Genomic DNA, 20,055 nt, shown 5'->3' with positions numbered 1-20,055 from the left:
ACTTACCCTTTTTAAGCTGTACGTGATCTCTATTCTACTGATTTGCTAGTTAGCATTTAGCTTCTCTTTTGTCAATTACCTCCATAATTGTTTTTACCCTTCAATGGCTTCCTTCTTTTGTCAAGCTTCTCTATTCCAAAGATTTCAAAACTTTAAAAAAAATCATTCTTGAATAAAGCCGCAGTATATCCTTAATTCATCCTTTCACTGTGGTTAATTTTTATTGTATTTTTCTCATTAACAGTCTTCTTTAAGCTTTAGATTGAAAGAACCAGGTGTATTATTCCATATGACCTCATTAGTTGGGACTCAGCATTTGAATGTTAATTAAATTTGACTTTTGGTTAGAACTTTGGTTTGGTTTTGAAAATTTCGTGTTCTTTTATAGGATCTATTCAAAAGTTCAAAAGACTACGACACTACACACACAAAATGGACATTTTCTAAATTCTCTTTAAGGATAAACAAGGTCACTAGGTTACATACACAAAAGCTAGCCTAAGCACTCAATTGAAACCAAATCCAAGAGAATATCTATTGTTTTGAGCTCCAAAAAGTTTAGTGAGAGGATGGTAGGTTTCAGTATTTCTTTCTTGATTTGCAATTTTTTGAAGCCATAAAATCTCTCATTCATGGAACCTCTGTGTAAAACCAGTATCAATGCAGTGTTATTGCCTGCTACATATTTTTGTAGTAAATCAATTTATAAAAGATTTGAGCATATGTGGATTCTTTAGATGTGTGAATTTACCTGATGATATAACAATAAGGCCTCAGTCAGGCATTGATGACACATGCTTACACTACCAAGGATTTATTTGTAAATGTGCATCCCTCCATTTGTACATGGATGCATTCACTCCTTTTACAAATACTAAGCATTTTGAGGAATAGTATCATGAATCTCGATAGTCCCAGCAACAATATAAGTCAGGAACAATCTGTGTGAAAACAGAGTTTGACACATGGGATTATAGGAGTGGGGAAGAAGGCATTTTGGACAAACTGGAATGATATGTCATCTGAGTAAAGTCTTGAATTAGCACTTTAATAACTGGAGATAAGAGGGAAAGAGAGATAGTCAGGCTGAGGGCTTAGGATCAAAGGCACAGGATATGAAACAAGCCTATACCGGAATATACCAGGAGCTTCTCCCACCTAACATCATGAAGTTGGAACACTTTAATACTATTTCTACTATTCATTATTTTAATTTATGGCCCTTGTTCTTTTCTTAGTCAAATAGGTCCCATATTGTTTTCGTTTTTTTAATTTATTTATTTTTAATTGAAGGATAGTTGCTTTACATAACTTGTTTTCTGTCAAACATGTTGTTTTATATATATATATATATATACACACACACACACATGTATGTTTACCTATATTTACTAATGTATGTGTAACTTGCTTTCTTCTTTATTTTTTCCATTATCTCAGACCTCTTACCTGACATTTCTTCTGTGTGAAAAACTTGCTTTAGACTTTCCCTTGAAGAAATTCTGATGGTGATGCATGATCAATTTTTGTGTGCCTGGTATGACTTTTTTTTTTTAAATCACTCTTTATTCCTTAATTGAAAGGGCTTGTGTTTTTATAATTAATAGAATCATTGATCTATTTGATTATCATGTGCTTTCTATTTATTTGACCTATCCTAGGCCTTCACTTTCTTTATCTCCCCTACCCTCTCTTGCCCTCTCAACCTCTTGATTTTGGTTGATTGAAAATGGCTTCAGTTGGTTTTCCCTCTACTAGTGTGATATTATACCTTCTAATTCTGAACTTTCAGTGAGTAACTCACAAGTTAAATATTCATCCTTAATTTACTAATTCTAAAGTCAATAGGGGCCATTATTTCCCTCCTGAATAACATGGAAATTTTATATAATTTAAATATTTTATTCTTCTCCTAAATTAAATGGTGTTCCTTTGTGTATTTAACTAGAATTAATTTATATTCCACAGAATATTATTATTTTGCAGTAATAGTCAATATTTATATGCACATTAATTATCTAATCTTTGTTCCATTCTGAAACTCTCTTCCTCTGGGATCATTTTCTGTCTGACTAAAACATATTTTTCAGAAATACCTTTAGTGTAGGTCTGAGGATGAAGGATTCTCTTTTTGTATATGTGTGTCTTAAATGCCTTTGCTTCTGAAGAATATTTTTACTGAGAATTGAATTCTAAATGGAAACTTGCTTTTCTGCTTTATGTGTTTGTTTGAATTGAAGATACCATTCCACTTTCTCAGGCTTCCATTGTTCCTGTTGAGAGGTTAGGTGTCAATCAAACTTCTGCTTCTTTGAAAGTAGTGTTTTATTTTTCTCCTGTTCTTTTTAAGATGTGTTCTTCATCTATTTTCTATACTGATTTACTATGTTGTGTCAGGTGGTGGACTTAGATTGAATTATCTTGCTTGGAAAATTTTAAGGTTCTTAAAACTGAAGATTAATATCATTATTTATTATTTTTTGCTCTGGATCAGCTGAGATCTTTTCAATATTCTTCTACTCTTATTTTTTTTAATCTTTTTCTTCTAGTATTATACAACTTTGTTCACTTCATTTTCTGTGTTTCTCTTTGAGTTTACCATTTCTTGTCTTTCCATTCTGAATTCCAGATACTTCTGATCTATATATATTCCAATTCACTAATTATATTTTATCCTCTGCCTAATCTACCATTAGACATGTCCAGTGAGTTATTAAATTTAAGTATTTTTTTATTTCTAGAATCTCTATTTACTATGTCACCTCATATTTTCCTACTCCCTGTACATATTTTAAAGCTTGTTGATTTTTAAAAAATATACTTAGCAGTTTTCTGTTTTTAAATAATGTTGGTTTTATGATATAAAATTCAGGTCTTTATTAAGGCTTTCTCTCTTCTGCTGGTTTTACTCATATTGTCTTATTTCTTTTTGTCGCCGGGTAATCTTTGTAAGCTGGTCCTTGCCTCTGAAAAAAGTGTGCAAATTTCCTGAACCCTGGAATAAATATGCCTTTTTATAGAGAGATGTTAGGTTTGATTCTGCTAGGTGTCTGGGAGAACTTATTTTTGGACTACCTGAAACCAAGTTTATGACTTGAAGTTCCCTGTCTGATCAAGATTATACATAAGCCAAAAAAAAAAAAACACAAAAAACTGTACTGTAGCTAAAACTTCTCAAGATATTTTTTGTTTGTTTTCCTTTCTTCTCATGCTGGTCTCAGCATCCAAAAATTCTTTTCATTGGTTCCTTTTTTAAGATGGGGGAAGGAGAAGCATAGTTATGTTTTTGCATCCCTGAAGTTCTAACTTAATGTAAGAAGAAGTGTTCTACAAGACTCTTACTTTTGATAAGGCTGCCCTTCTGTTAAGTAATTCTCACTTGGTAAGAATGACCCATCAAAGTACAAGAGTGTGATATTGACAGATACCACCCAGTAAAAGTGATCTTGTGCTTTAGTACTTCAGCATCCTAACTGTTTTTTCAGATCTTCAAATCATTTAAGGTGATTACTTATTTTTTATTCTAACATTTATGCTGCTTTCATAGGAGAGGTTATTAGAATGATCTCACTTATTGTAGTGCATTTTTCCTTGACTGCTCACTCTTTCATTTCTGATCACCATTTCTATCATTATTTTTGCATATTATCAAATTCTGTGAAGTTGCCTCTTACTTCTGGTTCCAGATTCTTTACCGGAAGAAAACAATGACAAATAATGAGCTATATTGAGTAATGCTGATACTGTTTGTATTCCTTTTGTCAGTATTTTGTCATGATTTTCTTTCCTCTTAACAGTTGAATGACTAATTTTCATGAATTCTTAAAAACCATCTCTTTCTATTATATCACTTTTCCTCTCATGAAATGGGGCATATCTGTGTAACTCTTAAGTTTTCACTGGACACTAATGTACAATTTTTGACACTAATATTTGTTTTGAAATGCCAAAATTGATATATGTATATTGCAGGCACTCAGAGCAATAGAGAGAAAGAAAAACAAACAAAAATCTATGATATTTAAGCACAACTGTTGCTATAATTTTAGAGTATTTCTTTTCATTTTTAGTGAACTTTTCATTACAAAGCATAAAGTGATATATAGTTCTCTTTGTTTTAACATGGGTAAATGTTCATTTAATAAGTTATTTCAGCTGGTTTATTGATGACATTTATTAATGTATAATATAATATTGCATTAGCTGGTAGGCTTAAGTTAAAAGCTAATACTTTGAAGACAGTTCATCTGCATTTGACTTCTAGATCACTCATTTACATATAAATCATTCATTTACATCTAAATCACTGTCTTTACCAGCTTTTCAAATTTTTTAATAATTCATATATTAAATAAGGATAATAATAGTAGGGCTTACTACATAAAATAATACTTATAGAACACATAGACATGTTTGTAGCATGTGTTCATGATTCTATTTGCCACTTTTAAGATTTAAAAATTTGAGAAAGATAGGATATACTATGGACAGAATTTTGTTCATATTTTTGATTTGGAATGTTATATGCATTATTATTTTCAAAATGTTATATGCATTATTACTTCCATTATTATGCATGTTGAAAACTAACAACACAAACCAGTTGAAAGTCTTCTTTTTCTGGAATTTTATGGTGCATCAAATTAAGAAAGTTAGACTCCTCACATTTAGAACAGAAATGAAGTTGTGCATGATTGGGAGGGGAATGTTTTCATACTGCCATATGATTCTGTTTCCCATTGCTTCTCAACATTGGTTCATCTAACAATTGGGAAGACTTTTTTAATGTTATACATAAAATCTATAGTGATAATTAATTAAAAGCATCATCACACATTTATGTTTATAAATTTGGTCATCTTTCTCCATGTGTAGCTGTTAACTGTCTTAGTACATACCACTTGGACAGACTTCTAGAGACTCTCCTAGACTTTAGAGACTAGAGTCTAGAGACTCTTCTAGAGATGCCACTAGAGACTCTTCTCACAAACAGTACCTGCTCTATAGAACTGTCAACCCTGGATTTTATCAATTTACTAAAGGAGCAGCACAAGGTGAACAAGGGAGCCTCTCCCACACATATGGATCAGTAGATGATCACAGCTGGAAAGCATTCCACAGGCCATCGATTTTTTTCAAGTGATGAAATGGAGGTTCCTAGGTTGAAATTAAAAGATGCTTACTCCTTGGAAGGAAAGTTATGACCAACCTATATAGCATATTCAAAAGCAGAAACATTACTTTGCCAACAAAGGTCCGTCTAGTCAAGGCTATGGTTTTTCCTGTGGTCATGTATGGATGTGAGAGTTGGACTGTGAAGAAGGCTGAGCGCCGAAGAATTGCTGCTTTTGAACTGTGGTGTTGGAGAAGACTCTTGAGAGTCCCTTGGACTGCAAGGAGATCCAACCAGTCCATCCTAAAGGAGATCAGTCCTGGGTGTTCTTTGGAAGGACTGATGCTGAAGCTGAAACTCCAGTAATTTGGCCACCTCACGCGAAGAGTTGACTCATTGGAAGAGACTCTGATGCTGGGAGGGACTGGGGGCAGGAGGAGAAGGGGATGACAGAGAATGAGATGGCTGGATGGCATCACTGACTCGATGGACATGAGTTTGGGTGAACTCCGGGAGTTGGTGATGAACAGGGAGGCCTGGCGTGCTGCGATTCATGGGGTCGCAAAGAGTCAGACGTGACTGAGCGATTGAACTGAACTGAGGTTATTTTCCCATCAGGTTAGTGAGAGCACACAGGTAGTCACACGCAACACTTGGAAGAACCACTGAGCCCTTATCGTGACATAATCTTGTTTTGTTATTTTGCGTGTCTCATTGGGCTGTCTCATCAGGGATTCAAAGGACTCATCATTGCCCTGGATCTTGAATTCTGAATCATAGTAACTTTCCCATGGTACTTAATCCTTTGAAGACTGTTCAAGTTTTTCCTAAATTCTTCTCAAATTTTCTACTACAGTATACTCTTATTTCTGTAATTCATGAAGGTATGCAAACAGTTGTAAAACCTCAAAATGTGAGTCTGATGATAAAAAAAAAAATTTTTTTAATTTTCCATTCCAAAGACTATTTGGATTAAACCCACTTTGAATTGCCCTCTAGATGTTCATTTACAGTAGTTGCCTTGTAATGACTTTTTTGGTTTCCTGCTTTTGTTCACAGACAGGCCACAGATATGAAATTTGGCTGCACCAATTAGAAAGACTTTGCCAGCTAGAATGAGAATTTCACTTTTTAAACTGACTTAAATGAAAAGGGAATAGAAGGAATATGTTACCTCACAAAGCAAGGTGTCTTACTGAAACATGATGTATTAAGTAGAAATAGGTTAAGCTGTTGAAACAATGAGACCCAGAAATGCAATGGTTAAACAAGGTAGGATATCTGTTTCTCAAGATGTAGGTGGACCATATGTCTGAATACATTTGTAAATGGGACATATGTGGGTGGATTATTCTCGATGTGTCATCCCCCCAAATTTATTTCTCCCCTTTAACTCCAGCGTCCCATAGAATGCTATCAAAATTTTCATCTGTTCATTTTTCACTCTTTGGACCCATATGCATGTTCTAGTCATAGAAGAAAAGGACAAGAAAAAGTACAGAACAAGCAAGTTCCTTTCAAAGAGGCAACGTGAAAGTTGAAAACAGGGCAGTTCTGTTCACACTCTGTTTCCAAGGGCTCATTCTCAAGGTCATGCCTAGCGTGAAAATGGTTGGCCTAATAAAACTGAAGTGAATTGTATACTGAAAGAAAAAGTGAAGAGTAAGTAGGAGGGGTGTTTGGGCCTGAGATAGGAAGAACTAACAGCACAGCCCCAGGCAAGTTTCATAGTGCATTGATTCAGCAACTCAATTATGTCAACTTTTCTCTTTTCTTCTTTTTTAACATTGACAGCATGTGAATCTTCCCTTACTCCAGTTCCACTCACTGTCCCAAGAAAGCCACAGATGATCTAAGTTCCCAGTCGAGACATGAGATATTCAGGGGCAAAAAGGACTAGTCTTTTTCTGGGATTTTATATCACGAGTGATTTAACCTTACCCAGAAATCCTGCAGCCAGCTCTCACAGGGTTACCTGCCCATTAGTGCATCCATAAAGAGAATCAGAGCGCTACTATTACTTGCAACAGTCAGCATTTACTGCTGAGCTGGGACTGGGTCTTGACCTCTAAGTCACAGAGGTAAGGGATAGATGCTTGAACAAACCTGAAACTCTGTTTTCAAAGAGAAAGGAGGAGGATGGATAAAAAGATAACCACTGCTTACTGAACAGTTCTGAGACCAATAAAAGGTGCAGCTGCTCAGTTTAACATGGTTCCAGAAATCTTATGATCACCTTTTTCCTCCCCAGCCAAAGTTCAGATAGTTTAGAGGACTTGCACAAGGTCACATAGCAAGCTAATGGTTGAACTGTATATTGCCATTCTTCCAAAAACTTCAAAACAAACAAATGTGCATATAAATAAACAAAGCAACCCATTTTTCCAACATACGCTTATGTTGATAAAGCAACATCTATATAAGTTTGTACACATGAATGAGCAGCTAGAATTCATTGCCACATTTTCTCGATGGGGCCTTAAAAATAACCACTGTCTTTAAGTTGTAATTTTCCACTTCTGGTCTTCAAGAAAAGCAAGTGTTCTTTCTCTCTGTGACTTCCATAAAGTCCAAACACTGAAACGGTATGCTGATTTAAATCAAGCAGTGTTGATTCTGCAATAATTGTATAATAACTACTTTTGCATAGGGAAATGAAGTTGGGGAGGGAAAAGAAAATGTGAGAGACAAGAATTCTACACGAAGAAAGTGGAGGCATATAGTTACTATGGATGGTAGAGAAAAATGAGAAATCAGAATAGAAGTTATGGGCTGTAGTATAGAAAATATTTATGAAGTAGATGATTTCCATTTAGCATAGGTTTTTTTTTTTTTGCCATGTGGACCATTCTTTAAGTCTTCATTGAACTTGTTATAGTGTTGCTTCTTTTTTGTGTTTTGGTTTCCTAACCATGAGGCGTGTGAGATCTTAGCTCCCTGACCAGGGATCGAACCCACACCCTCTGAACTGAAAGGCACAGTTTTAACAGCTAGACCACCAAAGGGTGTCCCAAATTAGCACAATTTTATAAGAACAGACTAAGCCTCAGAATAGAGGTGTCCCTGTGCAATACACAGAATAACAAAGATGAAGAGAGAGGAAGAAGCATTAAGACAAGAGGACATGAGAGGATGGGAAACTGGCCTTATGAAGTGGGCCAGAGAGTTGAAAAGGGCACACAGGATACCCACCGGGCTCATTCAAGCCTTCCTCGGGTTCTTCTCTGAGTTAAAGTTTGAGCTTCATTCTGAAGAGGGAGGGAGACCTTTATAATTTTAGCAGGCAATGAAAATTGTATCGTTAGAAAAGATGAACTGGACATGTGTGCACTTGATAAATTGAGAAGTGGAAAGCAAGCAAGCAGTGAAACCAGTGATGAAACCACTGTAGTAATCAAGGAACAAGTTTTTGTCCTTTTTGTTTGCTTTTTTGGTAAAGGTGTAGACTACCTTGACAGGAATAGTGGGAAACAGAACACAAAGGCAAATAGGTTTAAAAGGTGAAAGTAGCAGGTCATGCTGTATCTCTGGAGGCCGTCGTTTGAAGAGATGTGCGGACATACTTCAGCTCAATCTAAGACAGAGCTCTTTGATAACTAGAGCTTTCAAAATCTGAAGTCAGTCACCTCGTCAGGTAGCAATTCCCTGACCACTGAAAGTCATCATTCTGGGGTTGGAAGGACGGCTGGGAAGGGAAGTATTAGCTTCTGTATTCTGTGTGGTTGAGCAAAAGGAGGTAATTGATTAAAAAAAAAATCTTGTTTTCATCTCAATCATGCAAATATTTCATGATTGTATTCTGGAAATGAATCTTCAGATGAAAGATAATAAATGTCGGAAAAAAAAGTATTTATACAAATCGATAAGAAAACACTATACAGGTTTACCAAACGAGAGAGAGAGATGCTGAGAAAGGGAGAGAGATTATATAAGGTAGATGTAAAGTGTATATATTTTAAAATCAGTAGTTCTCAACTGGGGCAATGCTTTTCCCTACAGATCATTGATTAACTCTGGAGACACTTTTGGTTTTCCCAGCTGGGGCGGTGTCTAACAGGGAGAGACAGTGGGTGGTCCCTAGTCTCCAATGCAAAAAAAAAAAATCATCTGGCTCAAGATGTCAGCAGGACCATTGAGGTTGGAAACCCTGTTTTAAATGAAGAGGTACACTGGCTACTCAATCCACCTTCTTGTTTGGTGTGAAATTGTGTATGCTCTTGGTCATATCTTGTGTTGATTTACAGACACACGTATAAGGGAGGCTGAAACTGGCTAATTTCCCTGGTGCGTGATGTAAGTAAAGCATCGGAAATAAAAAGTGTCTTAGATATTAGAATCCAACTGCATTCTCCTCTCTGTGAATGACTTCTTACTCCATTTCATTATTAAAATAGGTTCCTCTTCTGAGAGACATAATATTACTTCAGTGTGACATCTCATTTAAAGTTGTCCTTGAGAACAGCAGATAATAATATTGTACCTGGCTTCATAATTGGACTCAAAAGCTAAAAACCGACCAAATTTGTTCAGCATTTTATTTAAAATTGGTTAATGTGTGAAAAAGTCATACATTAGAATGACACCTTTCAAAAAGACCTATTTAAGTCATATTACAATAAAAGTGTGCCTTAAATTCAACAGCAAATTTGCTATTAATAGAAACCTTGTCGACTATTCAGTGAAAAAGACTTTCTGACTAGGAAGATTGCCAAATGCCTAGAAATGACTATGGAGCAAAGTAGAGGCTTTCCTTGTGGTACATTCATTAGAAAAGACCTTAGAAATCACTTGGTTTGTAATGATGAAACAGAGCTCAGAGAAAAGAAGTCTCAAGACTCACATTTATTAATACCTGTTTATTTGCAGCCCAGATCCAGATATTCTGGCTCCCACTCCAGTGCTCCTTCCAGGGCCTCAGGATATCTCAGGTTTGCCTTGCCTTTTTTAAAGCAAACTAAAATCTTTTGCACAGCAAAGAAAACAATCAACAGAATTAAAAGGCAACTCAAAGAATTAGAGAAAATAGTTGCGAACTACGTACCTGATAAAGGGTTGATTTCCAAAACTTATAATGAATTTCTACATCTTAGTGACAATGAAACAAAACAAAACAGAATAACAAATAGCAATTAAAAATAGGGCAAAAGGCTTGAGCAGCTCTTTTTCCAAAGAAGATACACTAATGGCTAACAGGCATATAAAAAGATGTTCAGCATCATTAATTATCAAGGAAATGCAAATCAAAACCATAATGAGATACCTCCTCAAATCTGTTAGGATGACTGTTTTGTTTTTTTTTAATGTCATGATTAACTTTATTTTTAATTGGAGGATAATTGCTTTATAATGCATTAGTTTATGCTGTGCAGTAATATGAATCAGCCATAAGTATACATATATTCCCTGTGAAACCAGTAAGTGTCATTTCCAGGGGGCTTCTGAAGAGCTCAGGCACCATAGTTCTTTATGTTTCAGTGCAGAGAAGAATTCAGTGAAAAAGCAAAATGCTACCCGTAGATAAGAAATGACTTATTAGAATAGGACACTTGTGAGATTTACAAGTGGGCGGGCGAGAGTGAAAGGTCCCACCCTGAGAACTTATTGGGCTACAGTTTTATAATCAAAGGAAAAGTGGGGAGAGGGAGAAGACCTTTGCCTTTGTTGACTAGACATCATGTTTCCATCATCAGTCCTCCCCCCAGGCAGGGCAGAGAAGTTTACTTGTCTCTATATGGTTAGGTCAGGACTACAATATATCACTTTAGAAAAGTTTCAGGTTTTAGTACAATGAAGGTTTTTTTCTTCTTGAAAAGTCATCTTTCCATAAATGATTATTTTTTGTGTGCACAGAGCCTGTACTAGGCGTCATTAACTTGTTGAGCTCACTGGACAGGATGTGGGGCTCATGCCACCACTGTTTTATTGTTTGGGGGCATGTCTTGTGCTTCTGTTGCATGCTTTTGTTGCTAACCAAGCCTGCCTGGTTTTGTGGTTAAGCAAATCTGCTTTCTCGAGTAATCAGTAACTTACAGGAGTCTCCCATATTTTTCTACTTACAATCCCCTAGTGGGATTAACTATTTAGTCACTTATTTTGTCCCTTCATTCTGTCCCTGTCAGTTGTGAGCCTCTCTCTCCTCTCCCCGCATCCTACCCCTTTAGATCATCACAAAGCATTGAGCTGAGCTCCCTGTGCTACACTCAGCTTCCCACTAGCTATCAATTCTACATAGGATACATAGACAGTACAAATGTCAGTGCTACTCTCAATTCATCCCACCCTATCTCAGTTTGGAGAACAGAATCATGTTTTAAGGGATTATCTACATTCTTCCTAGGAGACTATTGTAGTCACTGGAACTAAGAGAGACCCAAAAAGAAAAAAGAAAAAAAAAATTGCATGGCCAAATAAGACTTGGAAATTTCATGCTGCACCTCAAGCATGTATATTCTTCACATTTGCACATGGAGAATATCTAAATTTGTTTCACTTAAAAGCTTAGTTAACTTAAAAGGCATTCAACTTGGTCTTCAATAACTTAACAATGAAATTATGAGTTCATGAAGCACAAATTAATGTTATCTGGCCCACAGCTTCTTGCAAAGCATAAAAATCAGCCAATCTTTCCTTTGCTGAATGTTTTAAGCCTGGTCCTTCTGTCTGAAGTGATTCTTTAGCTCTTTCGTTCTTGGACTAACGCCTCGTTTCCCTGTATATTAAGTGTCATCTCCTCTGAAAAGCTCCTTTACCATCCTCTACTTAAGGTAACACTCCTTTCCTAACAAGCATCCTCTGAAGATATACGATATTTCACCCTTCAGTTTGTAATTGTGCTTTCTTTCTCTCCCACTGAGGAATAGCATCCTTGACTTGCATTTGCTTCCATCTTACATCAGTGTTAGGAACAGAGTAACTGCTTAATAAATGAAATCTCAGTGAATGAATTTTATGATTTTTCTTCAAATATCTTTAAAGAAGAAAATCTCAAAGCTTCTTTGCAAATATCACCTTTCCTTTTAGAAAATATTCTATTTTATCTTTTTTAGGACTTCCTAGTATTCTGTCCACAAAATATATGCTCAATTAATTGTATCATAGAGTTGTTCTCTGGTGTCTTTCATATATACATTTATAGATATATATGCATGTATATGTGTGTGAATACTTATACTCATGCATATAGTAGATGGAAAAAAAAAAAACCACATTCCATTTGTAGATTATTACATTTGGTCAGGTTCAGTATATCACTAATTAAATATGTGAAGCTCTGAAAATCTATGAAATGATAATATTGATACTGTTGACAGATGAATATCATGTTCAAAAAAGTTTTTAGATATTTATAGATTTTTACCCCTAAATCTTGCAGCCACCTTAAAAGTTAGCTAGAGAAATAGTAAAGGATACTTCTTTGAATTTAATCTTGGCTTTGAAATTTTGATCTTGAATTTGGATTCTGCTGTTGATGTTCTTAGGCTTCACTGGTGGCTCAAATGGTAAAATCTGCTTGCAGTGTGGGAGACCCAGGTTCAGTCCCTGGGTAGGGAATATCCCCTGGAGAGGAGAATGACAACCCACACAGTATTCTTGCCTGGAGAATTCCATGGACAGAGGAGCCCGGCAGACTATAGTCCATGGAGTCACAAAGAGTCAACACGACTGAACGACTTTGACTTTACTTTCACTGATATTCTTAAACATCAGTGCACTCTTAATAATAATAACAATAGTAAGAGCAATATCAAAAGGCTATCGGAAAAAAATAAATGAAATAATACTTTAAAAATCCTAGCTTATGGAAAGGCATCACCATTTACTTGATTTCCATTTAATTCTTTTTCATTATTATTGTTATCTAGAGAATCTAAAGCCGAAGTTCCTTCTCTCCTAAATATTTCACACGTGAGCCAAATAAATCAATTTTCAGTTAATTATGTATTTTACATAAAATTTAATTATGTAATTTAATTTCAGTTAATTATGTATTCTACTTTGCCAAATATAATATATATAATAATATAAATATCAAATATAATAGGGATTAGAGGAGTAGTTTGGTTCACTTTAGTTTTGCTAACCTGTTTCTATTTCTTTTCATGAAGCAGTGATCTGGTCAAATTTTGTCAAATTTACAGTTCTTTGCAAAGATAAGTGTTCCTAATCTGCCTCCCTCTTTGTGTGAGCCTACAGCACTATCACTCTGATCCTGCAGTGCTTTGACAGCTTGCAATCTAGGAATGAAATGACCTAGGAGAGATAGGACGGATATGCTCAGTTCTGTAAACACAGGGATAAGGAGAAGCATTGTGGCTATTCCTTCAATGCAATAAATTTCAGTAGCTCGGTTTCGAATGTATTATTTTTAATTATTTCTAGGTTGAGTCAGGTTAAAGTAACTTTCTCTCTGAAAGGCATTTTCTCCTCCAATACACACAATACCAACAGGCTGACTCATACTGTAACACTAAAGGCTGCGACATGAAACATGAACCCAGACCCTGGACTTGTCCGCTGGGCCAACAGCTCACCCATACACCATCACATGGATGTTCAATTATCTCTCCCTTTTGCTTCACTGTTTGTGCTGTGGTTTGAGCAGACATGTTTGAGAATATGTGCATTTATCACAGATTTTAAACTGTGGCTCTTGCCCTTGCCCCAGATTCCTCCTTTGACCCCTGGCTCTCTCTATTTGGACTCAGCTTGTTCTCTCAATCAGAGTGCTCTTGTTTAAAATACTCATTATATCCAGCCCTGGGTTATAGTCTCACTTTAGTCCCTACTACTGTAGGAAATTCCAAAGCATCACCCAACAGTCTATCACATTTCTCTGGGTACAATGTTCCAGGACAACAATACACAGGTGGAAACCAATTATATTTTTAAAGACTCTGCTCAACCCTTAAAAAAAAAAAAAAAAAATTAACAACTTCCTCTGGAAGCCCCATTCAGTATTTATCTCTCTTCCTAGCTATCACACATCTCCTTATCTCTAGTTTCAGTCTTTTCTTTAACTAGTGGCCCTCTGTCATCCTTTAAAGGAAATTGGGAGGAAGAAAGTAAGAGGCAGTATAAAAGAGAAAGTACAAGGCAGCAGATTTCTAAATGTGGTCCTGGATCAGTAGCAGAAATACCACCTGAGAACTTGTAAGGAATGCAAATGATTGACTTCCACCCAGACCTACTGAGTCAGATTTAGCACTCTATTTTTGAAAGCTCACGAGGTGATTCTAATGCCTGCTGAAGTTTTAGAAACACTCTGAAGTGATTATAGATTCTTTAGTCATATAAACTGGTCCCACTAATTGCTAGCTGTGTGGCAGTGAAAAGATATTAAACAACTCTCTACTTTTATTTTCTCATGAAAGATGTAAATAATGGAAGTGACACTGTAAGGGCTGTGAAATATAAATAATTAATACAGGTAATGCATTCAAAGGTGTCTTCCACATTGTAGTGTTTAATAATGATAATTATAGCAAAGACCAAAAGAAGGCATTGACAGCAGATTCCAAATATTGGGGAGGTGCATAAAATTCCAACATTCCTGAAATAGGTTCACATTATTATTATTTTCAGTGGTTCTGCTCTGTTGTACCTTTTGCCTAGAGTGAGATACTGTGGTTAGCGTTTTACTTGTCAGATCAAACTGCTTCTGATTTCAAGGTGAGATTCGAAGGAGAAACAAGTGTGTGATTTGTTCCTTATTAAATAAATATTAGTCAGTGTTAGAAATGAAAAGTAAAAGTGAAGTGATGAAGTGCGGGGTGTCATGGAATCAAAAACTTTTCCCTTTGGTAGCGCTTCAGAGATCAACTATGGAATAACTTGACAAACACTCGAATTTCCTCAAAAGTTTCCCTGATGAGGATTTGTCTGAATACACTCTCCATGAGAGGAGTTTCAGCCCCACTTCATTTGTTGTCGTTGTTCAGTCACAATGTCATGCCTAACTCTTTGTGACCCAATGGACTGCAGCATGCCAGGCTCCTCTCTGTCTGCCACTATCTCCCGGAGTTTGCTCAAATTCGTGACCACTGAGTCAGTGATGCTATCTAACCATTTCATCCTGTCACCCTTCTCTCTTCCTGTCCTCAGTCTTTCCCAGCATCAGAATCTTTTCCAAAGGGTCAGTTCTCCACGTCATGTGGCCAAAGTATGAGAGCTTCAGCTTCAGCATCAGTCCTTCCAGGGCATATTCAGGGTTGATTTCCTTTAGGATTGCCTGGTTTGATCTTGCTGTCCAAGGGACTCTCCAGAGTCTTTTCCAGCACCACAATTTGGAAGCGTCAATTCTTTGGTCACTTCATTGGCCTATTTCAGTTGTCAGAATGAAGGAAAACTTTCCTTCTCTTTAGACCCTTTCATGCACAGGCTGTAGCACAAACTACACACTAATTAACCTGTGAGCACCTCTGAGTCTCTCCAGAAGGGAGATAAGCATGTCAGTCTAGCAAATATATCCTCAGGATTCAGCAAGGAGACACCCGTACAGCACCAAGCACTGGGATGTTGCTCAACTCAAGATGTCTTCCTGAAGAGAAACTTGTGCAAAATAGGAGTAGGCTAAGACTGATGGGGCTACATGTCTCCAATGTCTCTATTTCTTCAAGATAGATCATTGCCTTAGACATGATTTTAATACAGGAGACAAGACATGGAAAAGGAGTTGGGTCTTACCAGAAGGGAGGTCTAGGTTGCAGAACAAGTCTGTAAGGACAGGTGCATATTTTATAGCTTCTATGGCTTTGGAGCCTGCTATTTGCTGACAGTTCTTTCTTTGACAGCTTTCATTGCTATTTACGAGTTTCTCTTACTTTTGGCACTATTAGAATGTGATTTCCAAGTTTGCCTGTGTGTTTAATCTTTCCTACTCCTTGATATAGCTCTTCCCACTTGTGTTTGCATGTGTTGGGATGTCACCCTTTTGTTAATTAACTCCTTTCTCTTTCCCCAGTCTCCTTGTTGTGTTACTCTGCAGGTTTCCTTTTTTGGTTTCCTAGTGACAGCTTCTTTTCCATTCTTCTCTGTTTGCCTCTCCTGAGAAGGAGCCAGTGTCAAAATGTTAGCTCAGCTGGGCTTCCCATTACCAGCTCTGCAAGTCCCCAGGCCCCTCCTGTATTTAGCAGTCTAGGAACCATTATGGCCCAAACATCATTTTCAAATTGTCATTTAAATAAATTCACAAGGCTGAAGAAAATAGGAAAAATACAAACACCTGTGAAATAATGATTACTCTTGCCTTACCTCATGCCCACTTCATGTTAGATTTATCCAAATTCTTGCCTTGGAAGCTGAGATAGCTATGCTGTAACTGTGAAATTAATTATCAGCTAGTAGGGTTAAGGGCCTAAGGTGTGAAAATTGCTGGTTGACAAAAGTCGTGGCTCCATTACATTTTAAAACTGAAGGAGATAAAGTGAACTAGTCTCAAAACCTTAAGTGTTCTTTGTCTGTTAACAAATACCCCTGGAAGATGTACCACAGAGAAGAATTATTCAAGTAATAAAAAAAAAAAAAACAAATATAAACAGGCAACTTCTAGATACAGTATCTTCTTGGACCTTGAATGTTTTAAAGCAGATGCCTGGGCATTAATTATCAGGTATTCATTTATCAGGAAGCAGGTTGGGTTAGATGAGATGGAAATATGTGATCCAACCTTTAAGGAGTTTATATTGTGTGAGCAGTTTTCTTATTTCCATTGACTCTCCTGGTCTCAATTCAGTTCAGTCGCTCAGTTGTGTCTGACTCTTTGTGACCCCACAGACTGCAGCATACCAGGCTTCCCTGTCCTTCAAGTCAGTGATGCCATCCAACCATCTCATCCTCTGTCAGCCCCTTCTCATGCCTTCAGTCTTTCCCAGCATCAGGGTCTTTTCCGATGAGTTAGTTCTTTGCATCAGGTGGCCAAAGTATTGGAGTTTCAGCTTCAACACCAGTCCCAGTGAATATTCAGGACTGATTTCCTTTAGGATGGACTGGTTGGGCCTCTTTGCAGTCCAAGGGACTCTCAAGAGTCTTCTCCAATACCACAGTTCAAAAGCATCAGTTCTTCGGGGCTTAGCTTTCTTTACAGTCCAACTCATCCATACATAAATACTGGAAAAACCATAGCTTTGACTAGATGGACCTTTGTCGGCAAAGAAATGCTTCTGATTTTCAATATGCTGTCTAGGTTTGTCATAACCTTTCTTCCAAGGAGCAATCATCTTTTAATTTCATAGCTGCAGTCACCATCTATAGTGATTTTGGAGCCCTGGTCTATCCTATGCTTATTTCTCTTTCTGCAGGCCCAGCACCAAGCACCAGGGGCAAAACATTTTAGCCAACTGATATGGTTTGAACTGAACCTAACTCATTGTTAAAATGTGGTAACAATTTGTTTAATGTCTGCCTTTCTCTCAGACTTCAAATCCAATGAAGATCTTGTTTAGTTCATCCACCTTTCCATGGTAGCTTGACATGTAGGAAGTTCTCTAGTCAGTCAGAAAGAAGCTTTGCACATTTCCTAACAATTAGAAAGGTGAAAGTGTTGTAGAAAAAGTGGGGCATGAGAGGATGGTCATATTCCTGGTCTTGGGTGAGTCCTTGGGATGGGCTGCCAAATGAGGTCCTTGGCTTCACACAGGAAAGAATTCAAGAGTGAGTCATACTAATTCACATTATTGTACAGCAGAAACTACTACAACATTGTAAGGCAATTATCCTCCAATTAAAAAAAAAAAAAAGAGTGAGCCATAATAAAGTGAGAGAAGGTTTATTTAAAGAAACACACTTTTCATAGACAGAATGTGGTCCATCTCAAAAGGCAAGAGAACCTTGAGGTATGAAGGTGGTTAGTTTTAATGGGTTGGGTAATTTCACAGGCCAATGAGGGGGAGGAATATTCTAACTCTCTTAGAGAAGGGGTGAGGATTTCCATGAATGGAGATACCACCCACTTTTTGGGTTTTTATTGTGGGCCTTGGAACTGTCATTGTGCCTATGGGAGTGTAATTTAGCTAAAGGCATTAGAATGAGAGTATAATGAGACTCAAGGCATACTGGAAGTCAGATCTTCCACCATCTTGGGCCTAGTTGGTTCTAATCATTTTTTTGTGGGATCCTGTGAACACCCACTCCAGTGTTCTTGCCTGGAGAATCCCAGGGATTGGGGAGCCTGGTGGGCTGCCGTCTGTGGGGTCGCACAGAGTCGGACATGACTGAAGCAACGCAGCAGCAGCAGTTCTTAATGGTTGTGTCATTCTTTTAGTGCTTGTGTCCTGCCCTCTTCCTTCCTGTCTCTGAAGTATTTTATCTGGGACTGTTCCATGCCCATATTAATCATGATATGTAGACATTGATCTAAAAAAAATACCAATAGATCATGATTATCTTCAGATATGGTAAATAAACCAGTATATTTTTCTGTTTGTTGGGTTTTCATGTAAGACTTGTATCTCTTAGACTTTAAGTGAAAGAGAAAACATAACCATTAAAGGAGGGGAATATTTCTTTTGGTGCCATCCTTCATTCTCTCTTTCTCTCCTTTCCACTTGGGAAACCTAGTGAAGAATAAGATCAATGAATTACAAAAGTTACTCTTATGGTAAAGTCATATCTAAGTTAGATATGATTTTATTTCATGTTCATTCTATACATATTTCTTTCGTTAACCTTATCCATAGACTTTCAAAAGTTCCAGTTTATCTCAGCAGAGCTATCAAAGCCATTAAAGGATAGATAATTAGTGGGGATTTTGCCTACTCTTAAAGCAGATCTTCAAAAAGTGCACAGAATATGAAAGAAGACAGTAGTGTTCAAGCTGTAGGAAAGAAGGTAAGAAACGATTAGAAGGGAAGGAGATGTTGAGAGCCAGGAAATTTTAAACTTCTGCTCCAGCTTCTCTTCCTCAAAGACATTGCTCCTCAGCTACTAATGCTTAAATTTTTAAGTTTTATATTATCAAGAGATACATATGCCTGATGATATTATTTCTATAGGCAAGGATCAGCAACTTCTCATTCCTGATTAATTTATGCATCCGTTCACCAAATAAACAAACATTGAGTGCTACCTTAATGCCAATTAAGGGTATAAGCATTGAGATAGTGTGATTAACAGGTTAAACGTGGATGCTTACCTCATGGGGTTTAAATCTTAAGAGGGAAAAGGCTCTGCAAATAAGTAAACACACAAATAAGTAGTCTTTCCTTTGAGTATAAAAATACTTATTGCATGATAAAGATTACATGCAAAATGGGAGAGGGCCCCCACAGGATGTGATATTTCAACTAACTTACAAAGGATGGGGAGACATCAGTAGTTTCACCAGGCAGAAGGGGAAATTTTCAAGACGAGATCTCAGTAAGGACAAGGGCACCATCATAGCAAGGGGACGTGAAGCTCAAGAACCAAGAGAAAGCCAAAGTGCCTACAGCACATCTGCAAAGGGAGTTGGCATAGGTGAGTTTGGAGACATCATCCATGAGAAGCAAGACCTTTCATGGCTTTGAAGACCTTGAGCAGAGCTTGATTTCAATCAAATGTTAACATGAAACATTAAAGGTTTTAAAAGGGAGAGTGGAATAGACTGCATCTTCAAAATGTCAGTGGTTACTCTGTGGAGGATGGTTCATGGTGGGAGAAGTGGAAGAAGAAAGATGTGAGTTTCTTGGTTAAGAGTGAAAATGGATCATAATGGATGTATGTTTTTCAGGGAAGCTTCCCTGGTGGCTCAGATGGTAAAGTGTCTGCCTACAATGCAGGAGACCTGGGTTCAATTCCTGGGTCAGGAAGATCTCCTAGAGAAGGAAATAGCAACCTACTCCAGTATTCTTGCCTGGAAAATCCCATGGATGGAGGAACCTGGTAGGCTACAGTGCATGGGGCAGCAAAGAGTCGGACACGACTGAGCAACTTCACTTTCTTTCTTTCAGATATTATGAGTTCAGTAA

The sequence above is a fragment of the Bos indicus x Bos taurus genome, chromosome 18 (assembly GCF_003369695.1).
Source record: "Bos indicus x Bos taurus breed Angus x Brahman F1 hybrid chromosome 18, Bos_hybrid_MaternalHap_v2.0, whole genome shotgun sequence".
Lineage (NCBI taxonomy): Eukaryota > Metazoa > Chordata > Mammalia > Artiodactyla > Bovidae > Bos > Bos indicus x Bos taurus.
This window is presented reverse-complemented; position numbering follows the sequence as displayed.